Here is an 8,054-nt window from a genome sequence, read left to right as displayed (position 1 = left end):
GAGGGTAAGGAGTTTTTGCTTGATGCGTAGGTTGACAGGCAGCCAATGGAAATTTTTGAGGAGGGGAGTGACATGCCCAGAGCGCTTCTGCACAGACATGATCCGGGCAGCAGTGTAGAGTATAGACTGAAGTGGGGAGAGACAGGAGGATGAGAGATCAGAGAGGAGGCTGATGCAGTAATCCAGTCAGGATAGGCCGAAAGATTGAACCTGCAAGGTAGCAGTTTGGATGGAGAGGAAAGGGCAGACCTTGGTGATGTTGTGGAGGTGAGACCAGCAGGTTCACAGTAATAGGAAAATCAAGGGGAAGACAGGATTTGGGTGGGAAGGTAAAGAATTCTGTTTTGGACATGTTAAGCTTGAGGTGACGAGCAGACATCCAAGTAGATATGTCTTGCAGGCAGAAGGTAAGTGATGTTCCCAAGATCATGTGGCAGGTAAGTGGTTGAGCTGGAATTAGAACCCACAGCCTCTGGCTCCCCAGCCTGTGCTCTTTCCACTTGACCATGCTGCTTTCCTCAAGTGCTGAGTGCTGAGACAGATACAAGCTAATCAGGTTGACACTATCCATAATTCATTCATTCAATCGTATTTGTTGAGCACTTACTGTGTGCAGAGCACTGTATTAAGTGCTTGGGAAGTACAAGTTGGTAACATATAGAGATGTTCCCTACCCAACAATGGGCTCACAGTCTAGAAGAGGGAGACAGACAACAAAACAAATCATGTAGACAGGTGTCAAAATCGTCAGAAAAAATAGAATTAAAGCTATATGCACATCATTAACAAAATAAACAGTAAATATGTACAAGTAATAAATAGAGTAATAAATCTGTACAAATATATATACAGGTGTTGTGGGGAGGAGAAGGAGGTAGGCCGTGGGTATGGGGAAGGGGATAGGAAAAAGGGGGCTCAGTCTGGGAAGGACTCCTGGAGGAGGTGAGTTCTCAGTAGGGCTTTGAAAGGAGGAAGAGAGCTAGCTTAGCGGATGTGTGGAGGGAGGGCATTCCAGGCCAGGGGAAGGATGTGGGCTGGGGGTTGGACAGCGGGAGAGGTGAGAACAGGGTACAGTGAGGAAGTTAGTGGCCGAGGAGTGGAGGGTGTGGGCTGGGCTGTAGAAGGAGAGAAGTGAGGTGAGGTAGGAGAGGGCGAGGTGATGGACAGCCTTGAAGCCGAGTGAGGAGTTTTTTCCTGAGTCATAGGTTTACAGGCAGCCACCGGAGATTTTTGAGGAGGAGAGTAACATGCCCAGAGCGTTTCTGCACAGAGGTGATCCGAGCAGAAGCGTGAAGTATAGATTGAAGTGGGGAGAGACAGGAGGATGGGAGATGTCCAAGACTGAAATCCTTGTCTTCCCTCCCGAATCCTGCCCTCTCCCTGACTTTCCCATCTCTGTTGACGTCACTACCATCCTTCCCGTCTCACAAGCCCGCAACCTTGTTGTCATCCTCGACTCCGCTCTCTCATTCTCCCCTCACATCCAAGCTGTCACCAAAACCTGCCGGTCTCAGCTCCGCAACATTGCCAAGCTCCGCCCTTTCCTCTCCATCCAAACCGCTACCCTGCTCGTTCAAGCTCTCATCCTATCCCGTCTGGACTACTGCATCAGCCTTCTCTCTGATCTCCCATCCTCGTGTCTCTCCCCACTTCAATCCATGCTTTATGCTGCTGCCTGGATTGTCTTTGTCCAGAAACGCTCTGGTCATGTTACTCCCCTCCTCAAAAATCTCCCGTGGCTACCAATCAATCTGCTCATCAGGCAGAAACTCCTCACCCTGGGCTTCAAGGCTCTCCATCACCTCGCCCCCTCCTACCTCACCTCCCTTCTCTCCTTCTACTGCCCAGCCCGCACCCTCCGCTCCTCCACCGCTAATCTCCTCACTGTACCTCGCTCTCGCCTGTCGCGCCATCGACCCCCAGCCCACGTCATCCCCCGGGCCTGGAATGCCCTCCCTCTGCCCATCCGCCAAGCTAGCTCTCTTCCTCCCTTCAAGGCCCTACTGAGAGCTCACCTCCTCCAGGAGGCTTCCCAGACTGAGCTCCTTCCTTCCTCTCCCCCTCGTCCCCCTCTCCATCCCCCCATCTTACCTCCTTCCCTTCCCCACAGCACCTGTATATATGTATCTATGTTTGTACATATTTATTACTCTATTTGTTTATTTATACTACTTGTACATATCTATTCTATTTATTTTATTTTGTTAGTATGTTTGGTTTTGTTCTCTGTCTCCCCCTTCTAGACTGTGAGCCCACTGTTGGGTAGGGCTGTCTCTATATGTTGCCAACTTGTACTTCCCAAGTGATTAGTACAGTGCTCTGCACACAGTAAGTGCTCAATAAATACGATTGATTGATTGATTGAGATCAGAGAGGAGGCTGATGCAGTAATCCAGTCGGGTTAGGATGAGAGACTGAACCAGCAAGGTAGCGGTTTGGATGTAGAGGATAGGGTGGATCTTGGCGATGTTGTGGAGGTGAGACTGGCAGGTTTTCGTGACAGATTGGATGTGTGGGGTGAATGAGAGAGCGGATTCAAGGATGACAGGTTGCGGGCTTAAGATGAGAACTGAGTCAGGGAAGGGCTCTTGGAGGAAGGGTGATTTTAGTAGGGTTTTAAATGTAGAGAGATTAATTTGGGAAGGCTTCATACTCAAAATTCCTTGTGATATTTGTTTGTTTCCTCCTAATATGCATTGAAGCATTCAGAAAATGCTTATACTCTCCCAAGCTCGTAGAACTGTGCTCTCAGTAAATGCCATTGATTGATTCTCAAGGCAGGTGCTCAAATGGAAAAAGCACTGCCTTAGCCTCCACCTAATCCCACATTTGCTCAGAGGGGATAGTGGAGAGCTCGGAGCCGCAAATGCCGAAGTCTTCTCAGATTCCTCTGAGAATGAATCAATAAATGGTATTGATTGAGCACCTCCTGTGTGCAGATTACTGTATTAAGCATATGGAAGAGTAAAAATACAACAGAATAGGTAGTCAATAATAATAATAATTAATAATTATGGTATTTGCTAAGGGCTTACTATGTGCAGAGTACTAAGCACTGGGGTAGATACATATTCATTACTCTATTCATTTTATTAATGATGTTTATCTATAATTCTATTTATTTCTTTGGTATTGACACCTGTCTACTTGGTCTGTTTTGCTGTCTGTCTCCCCCTTCTAGACTGTGAGCCCGTTGTTGGATAGGGACTGTCTCTATATGTTGCCAACTTGTACTTCCCGAGTGCTTAGTACAGTGCTCTGCACACAATAAGAGCTCAATAAATATGATTGAATGAATGAATGAATGAATGAATGAATACAAGGTAGTTGGATTGGACAAGGTACCTGTCCCATATGGGGGCTCACAGTCTTAATTCCCACTTTACAAATGAGGTATCTGAGGCACAGAGAAGTGAAGTGACTTGCCCAAGATCACACAGCAGGCAAGTGGCAGAGCTGGGATTAGAACCCATGACCTTCTGACTCTCAGGCCTGGGCTCTATCCACTAAGCCATGCTGCTTCTAGTCTACGGCATAGGTGAACTTCCCTGACAGTAGCATCTTCTCTGAACACAAAAAACAACTCTGTATCTAATAAAGAGCTTGGTTCCTCATGTGATCCTCTCCAGTTTTGGCCCAGCTGGAGCTGTTGGGGGCCAAACAGGAGATTGAGGACCCTGAAAGCCACCGTCCACCTGGATTTTATGATCCCACCCCAGCCTCTCTGAGACAAGTTTTGCCATCAGCCACCTGCATCAGATGTGCCCGAGGAATGTCAGCAATAAAAAGCCGAGGACTTGGCTGTCTCCCCCTTCTAGACTGTGAGCCCACTGTTGGGTAGGAACCGTCTCTACATGTTGCCAACTTGTACTTCCCAAGCACTTAGTACAGTGCTCTGCACGCAGTAAGCGCTCAATAAATATGATTGAATGAATGAACATGCCATGCTGTGTGTAGAAGGTGGGTTAAGGAGAGTGATGGGCTGGGAGAGAGATGAGGAGAGAATAATGGGGTAAATAGAAGCCCTTGTGAGCAGTCCCCTGCCTTCTTCTTCTCCTCCTCCTCCTCCCCTTCCTCCTCCCTCCTCCCTTCCCCCTCCCTTTCTCTCCCCTTTTCATCTTCTGGACCTCATGCAACTTCCAAACTGGGGAAGTCAGGACTCCCTGTGAGAGACCTTCCAACAGGCATTTAACCAGGACCCATGATCTCATGCCAGCCAGTTTTTAATGGAGAATAATAAAGAATCCTCAAAACAGCCAGGGGTGACTAGATCTATTCAGTGTAGCCAGCCCTGCCCTTTCTATAGGGATGTGGGGGCGATGTATTCTCCAAGCCTCCATTAAGAAACAGACCTTTCTTGTCACTGGGGCCTCAGGCTTCTTGGGCTCATGTTTCCATTTCCGAAAGTCTATTGATTGTGTACAAGGAGAAGGATTTTCCTACCGTAAGCTAGAAAATCAATATTCAGCTCCTCTGTCTTTGACAGAAAGACTGACGATTCCGTAAAGAGCCCCTTTGCAGACAATGAATGAAGCTCTAGACTGTAAGCGCACTGTGGGCTGGGAATGTGCCTGTTATATTGTTGTGTTGTATTCTCCCAAGAGCTTAGTACAGTGCCATGTAAATCGTAAGTGTTCAGTAAATGCACTTTGATTGATTGCTTGGTTTCCTGCAGGAGGCCTTCATTCAGGGTTCCTCTCTGAATCAGTGATTTCCTATGCAGGATAAATCCATCAATCAATAGTGCAGAGCAATATGCAGAACACTGTTCTAAGCACTTAGGATAAAGCACAGCAGCACTTTAGCTAAACATGCAGTAAACTAGGTTCCCTAAAATAAGGAAACAAGCAAACCATTCTGAATCTAAACTATTTTTCTCTGGATGATCATCTCTAGCCAGTTATCCCTGCTAATAAGATCACGGAAGCCACAACAAGTGAAAGTCTCGGCTAATTTCCGAAATGACCATGGGAGACTGTGAGCCCGCTGTTGGGTAGGGACCGTCTCTACCTGTTGCCAACTTGTACTTCCCAAGCGCTTAGTACAGTGCTCTGCACACAGTAAGCGCTCAATAAATATGATGGAATGAATGAATGAATGTGGTCTAATGGAAAGAGCATCATCCTAGGGTGGGAGGACCAGGGTTCTATTTCTTGCCCTGCCAATTGCCGGGTGACAACAGGCAAATCACTTAACTTCTCTGTGTCTCAGTTACCATACCTGTAAAATGGGGATTTTTTAGTTTTTTGCTTTTGTTTTTACTTCATTGTTAAGAACAGTGCTTGGCACATAGGTAGTACTTAGCTAATACCATTTAAAAAAAAACAAACCATGACCAGATATTAGCTTCATTAATTCTTAGAACAGCAAAATATCTTGAGATTGGGCTCCCCCCCTTCCAGGTAAATCAAATCCTAAATCATCCCAAACCAATCATTGTCTCTCAGATTTTTCAAGCTTTCCAGGGATAGAAATCTCACCACCTCTTTCAGCCTCTGGTTCTAGTATTTAATCACCCTGATGGGCAAGGTCTCTGTGATAATTTCCCAAGTGCTTATGTCACTGGGCGGAGCCATCTGCCAGTTAACTCGTGAGCTCATGGATCGGAGGGTTGGAAATAATAATAATAATAATAATAATAATAATAATAATAATAATAATGGCATTTGTTAAGCACTGACTGTGTGCAAAGCACTGTTCTAAGTGCTGGGGAGGTTACAAGGTGATCAGGTTGACCCACAGGGAACTCACAGTTTTAATCCCCATTTTACAGATGAGGTAACTGAGGCACAGAGAAGTTAAGTGACTTGCCCAAAGTCACACAGCTGACAGTTGGCAGAGCCGGGATTTGAACCCATGACCACAGACTCCAGAGCCCGGGCTCTTTCCATTGAACCACACTGCTTCTCATATAATGTTGGTATTTGTTAAGCGCTTACTGTGTGCCAAGTACTATTCTAAGCGCTGGGATGGATACAAGGTAATCAGGTTGTCCCAAGTGGGGCTCACAGTCTTCATCCCCATTTTCCAGATGAGGGAACTGAGGCTCAGATAAGTGAAGTGACTTGCCCGAAGTCACACAGCTGACAAGTGGCGGAGCCGGGATTTGAACCCATGACCTCTGACTTCAAAGCCTGGGCTCTTTCCACTGAGCCACGCTGGTTGTACAGCTGGAAATGGAAGCAGGTTTATTAAGATGATAGCACAAAGAACCCGTCATAGGTAACCCTCAGGAGCAAAGCTATTCCTAGGCTAATAAGTAATAAGCACACTTGTCAGTCAATCAATCAATCAATCGTATTTATTGAGCACTTACTGTGTGCAGAGCACTGTACTAAGCACTTGGGAAGTACAAGTTGGCAACATATAGAGACAGTCCCTACCCAACAGTGGGCTCACAGTCTAAAAGACACAGTCCCCTCTCAGGGTCACACCTGGAGAGTTCCCAGTACTCTACCAGTCTTGACTACATGAGAGAGGGTCAGGCAGAGGCATATCCACTCCATTCCTAGCTTGGCCAGTGGCTAGTGAGTGGAAGGCAATCTGCTACAAGTCAAAGCTCACCTGCACTAGGCAGCAGCGGCATGAGAGAGAATCAAGGGTGAAAACTCAAGCTTACTGCATGGAAGGAGGCAATGGTAAACCAATTCTGTATTTTTACCAAGAAAACTCTATGGATACACTACCAGAACGATGGCAGATGGAAGTGGGGCATTCTGGGAGAGATGTATCCATGGCATCTCTATGGGTTGAAGATGACGTCATAACATAAGTCTTCTAGACTGTGAGCCAGTTGTTGGGTAGGGACCGTCTCTATATGTTGCCAACTTGTACTTCCCAAGCGCTTAGTACAGTGCTCTGCACACAGTAAGCGCTCAATAAATACTATTGAATGAATGAATGAATAAGACAAGACACTTGTCAGCATAGTAGCCCACTTTTAGCAGCTGGTGAAACTGGGAAGGACACACCTCTCAAACCACCCAAATGGGCTTCCTTTCAAGTAACCCCTAACAGGCTATCTCTCAAACATGTAACCCCAAATGGGCTTCCTTTCAAGTTCCCGGATCACTCCTCCTAGCTCCAATGAGGAGGTCCGACTGACAAGGTCTGACAGAATGGGCATCCCCAACCCTGGGTAGAAGCAACTCACCAATTGGGTGTGACAGAGTTCCAACCTACTACCAAGCGTTCCTGGAGACCCCTCCCCAGATAGAGCTTGCTACTTCCCGATCCTCTTCATCATCATCATGAATCGTATTTATTGAGCGCTTACTGTGTGCAGAGCACTGTACTAAGCGCTTGGGAAGTACAAGTTGGCAACATATAGAGACAGTCCCCACCCAACAGTGGGCTCACAGTCTAAAAGGGGGAGACAGAGAACAAAACCAAACATAGTAACAAAATAAAATACATAGAATAGATATGTACAAGTAAAATAAATAAATAAATAAATTGAGTAACAAATACGTACAAACATATATACATATATACAGGTGCTGTGAGGAAGGGAAGGAGGTAAGATAGGGGGGTGGAGAGGGGGACGAGGGGGAGAGGAAGGAAGGGGCTCAGTTTGGGAAGGCCTCCTGGAGTAGGTGAGCTCTCAGTAGGACTTTGAAGGGAGGAAGAGAGCTAGCTATTCTCTTCGCTTCTGTTGGCCATGTTTGGGGTGAAAAAGGATCGTGGGACTAGACTCCTCACCAAACCCCTCTGGGATGGGTAGCACTGGGCAGTAATGTGTTAATGCTTTCAATCACCCCTTGCCAAACCCTCAGGTGTTGATGAGTTAAGCTTGTAAGCCTGGCCAGGGCATGACCTGTCACAGCTTAGTACAGTGCTCTGCACACAGTAAGTGCTCAATAAAAACCTCTTGCTGCAATTCAAGCCAGCATCCTCTTGTTAGATTCTCTGGGAAGTGAAAGACTAATTGGTCAGGGTTCTATTCACCAGGTACTCTTCCCTCCCCCAAAACTCACCTTATCATCATCATCATCTTCATCATCATCATCATCATCATCAATGGTATTTATTGAACACTTACTATATACAAAGTA

The 8,054-nt window shown here is 46.4% G+C and overlaps 1 non-coding gene across 1 annotated transcript; it reads left to right on the top strand.

Annotated features, from left to right (window-relative positions):
* The first annotated feature begins 6,416 nt into the window (after positions 1–6,416).
* On the top strand, positions 6,417–6,554 carry LOC119937983. The gene has a single exon (XR_005454314.1). It is a non-coding gene; the product is annotated as a small nucleolar RNA SNORA7 (small nucleolar RNA).
* Positions 6,555–8,054: the final 1,500 nt, after the last annotated feature.

Source organism: Tachyglossus aculeatus, chromosome 1 (assembly GCF_015852505.1).
Source record: "Tachyglossus aculeatus isolate mTacAcu1 chromosome 1, mTacAcu1.pri, whole genome shotgun sequence".
Lineage (NCBI taxonomy): Eukaryota > Metazoa > Chordata > Mammalia > Monotremata > Tachyglossidae > Tachyglossus > Tachyglossus aculeatus.
Note: the sequence above shows the minus strand (reverse complement) of the source record. Positions and strands in the feature narration are given on the sequence as shown.